The following is a 3,011-nucleotide window of genomic DNA, read 5'->3' as shown; positions in this document are numbered from 1 at the left end:
ATGATGCATGGAGAATTAGAGCGGCCTGTACTTAAATCGTGGTGTCTCTGCCCTGTTGAGATTTGTTTGCAAGACAAGTTAAAAAGCTCCTGACAGTAAAAAAACATTACTAAATACAATTTCCAATCTGTGTATTTGCACACCCTCTAGATGGCCTAGAGAAATGGTCCTGGCCTAGTTTGTAAAGTTTGCCCAAGTTCAGGTCCATTGAATTGGTGATGCCATCCAATCATCTCATCCTCTGTCGCCCTTTTCTCCTTCTGCCTTCAGTCTTTCCCAGCATCAGGGTCTTTTCCAATGAGTTGGCTCTTTGCATCAGGTGGTCAAAGTATTGGAGCTTCAGCATCAGTCCTTCCAATGAATATTCAGGGTTGATTTCTTTTAGGATGGACTGGTTTGACCTCCTTGCTGTCAGTGGGACTCTCAAGAGTCTTCTCCAACACCACAATTTGAAAGCATCAATTCTTTGGCACTCAGCCTTCTTAATGATCCAGCTCTCACATCCGTACATGACTACTGAAAAAACCATAACTTTGACTATATGGATCTTCGCTGGCTAAGTGATGTCTGCTTTTTAATACACTGTCTAGATTTATTATAGCCTTCCTTTGAAGACTCAATCATCTTCTAATTTCATGGCTGCAGCCACCATCTGCAGTGATTTTAGAGCCCAAGAAGAGGAAATCTGTCACTGCTTCCACCATTTCCTCTTCAATTTGCCATGAAATGATGGGACTCGATGCCATGATCTTAGTTTTTTAATACTGAATTTTAAGCCAGCTTTTTCACTCTCTTCTTTCACCCTCATCAAGAGGGTCTTTAGTTCCTCTTTGCTTTCTGCCATTTGAGTGGTATTATCTGCATACCTGAGGTTCTTGATATTTCTCTTGGCAATCTTGATTCCAGCTTATAACTCATCCAGCCTGACATTTTGTGTGATGTGCTCTGCATATAAGTTAAATAAACAGGGTGACAATATATAGAATTGTATACTCCTTTCTCAATATTGAACCAGTCAGTTGTTCCATATAAGGTTCTAACTATTGCTTCTTGACCCACATATAGGTTTCTCAGGAGACAGGTAAGATGGTCTGATATTCCTGTCTCTTTAAGAATATTCCACAATTTGTTATGGTCCACGCAGTCAAAGGCTTTAGCATAGTCAATGAAATTGAAGTAGACATTTTTCTGGAATTCTCTTGCTTTTTACTGATACTCTTCCATGGCTTACTTCAAGCTATCAGCATGACATCACTGAATTTGGAGATGGGAAGAGACACCTAAGAGATCACAGATATTTCTATCCTGTAAATATAACAACATAAGTAGACATATAGACAGAAATAACCTTAACAGCACAGATTAAGGTATAATAAAATAATTAGGAAGTGGTAAATTTTGAGTATCCATTACCTGTGTTATATAAGTGTAAAAAGTAAAGTGAAAGTCGCTCAGTCGTGTCCAACTCTTTGTAACCCCATGGACTATACAGTCCATGGAATTCCCTAGGCCAGAATACTGGAGTGTGTAGCTTTTCCCTTCTCCAGGGGATTTTCCCAACGCAGGGATCGAACCCAGGTTTCCTGCATTGCAGGCAGATTCTTTACCAGCTGAGCCACAAAGGAAGCCCTTTATTCAGTTTAATTTTTAATAATGATTGAGTTTAACAACTGGCTTTCACAGTTCCTGAAAATTTAACAGTTGGCTCTCATGAGCTGATGCCAACCAGCTCCAGTGGCCTCGTGTGTCTGACCCCAAAACCCTCTATCCTAGTGTTTAACACCATGTGGTCTATGGAATATGAGTTTTTAAGAGTCTCCTGAAACAAGATTTTAAAGGATCAAATGTGTTAGGGAAATGCTTCCAGGTTAATTTGCTTCTTTAAAATCTACCACTGAGTCCTAAGAAGTGCCAAGGGAAAGAGGCCTGATAACCCCAACCCAAAGATTCCTTTCTGTTCCTTAGAATCCCCTTGAGACAGGCTTTGCATTTGGGCAAAATCTAGCAGGTTGATTAAAGCATAGACTCTGGAGCCAACCCAGACAACTTGAGTTTGAATCTTGGCTCCATCATTTACGAGTTGTGGATCTTTGGGCAAATATAACTTTCTTGTCTCAGTTCCTCAGCCATAAAATAGGTATAATAATTATAAGCTTATCTCAGATATGCTGCAGGTATGGTTCCACACCACTGCAATAAAAGCATGTTGCATGAATATTTTGGTTTCCCAGGGCATAAAAATTATGTTTATGCCATACTGTAGTCTATTAAGATTGCAATAGTATAATGTCTCGGAGAAGGCAATGGCACCCCACTCCAGTACTCTTGCCTGGAAAATCCCATGGGTGGAGGAGCCTGGTACGTTGCAGTCCATGGGTTCGAGAAGAGTCGGACACGACTGAGCGACTTCACTTTCACTCTTCACTTTCATGCTTTGGAGAAGGAAATGGCAACCCACTCCAGTGTTCTTGCCTGGAGAATCCCAGGAACGAGGGAGCATGGTGGGCTGCCATCTATGAGGTCACACAGAGTTGGACACGACTGAAGAGACTTAGCCGTATGATGTCTAAAACAATGTATATGCTTTAAAAATACTTTATTGCTAAAAAAGCTAATTATCATCTGAGGCTTCAGCAAGTTGAAGGAATAGTGTCAAAGATCTCTGGTCACAGACCACTATAACAAATAGAATAATAGTGAAGTTTGAAATATTGTGAGAATTACCCAAAACGTGACACCCAGAGACATGAAGGGAGCAAATACTGTTGGGAAAATGGCACCCATTGATTTACTCAGCGCAGGGCTGCCTCAAACCTTCAGTTTGGAAAAAAAAAAAAAGCACTATATGCAAAGCACAATAAAGTGAAGTGCAATAAAATGAGGTCTGCAGCCAAAAGACATAGACTGGCTGAGCAGATGAAACCATGTGCATGTACACACTTCCCCTCACCACATCACTCTGCTTGACCGCCCCCCACAAATTATATGTGATTATTTTATATTGTCAGGTT

Source organism: Ovis canadensis, chromosome 21 (assembly GCF_042477335.2).
Source record: "Ovis canadensis isolate MfBH-ARS-UI-01 breed Bighorn chromosome 21, ARS-UI_OviCan_v2, whole genome shotgun sequence".
NCBI lineage: Eukaryota > Metazoa > Chordata > Mammalia > Artiodactyla > Bovidae > Ovis > Ovis canadensis.
This window is presented reverse-complemented; position numbering follows the sequence as displayed.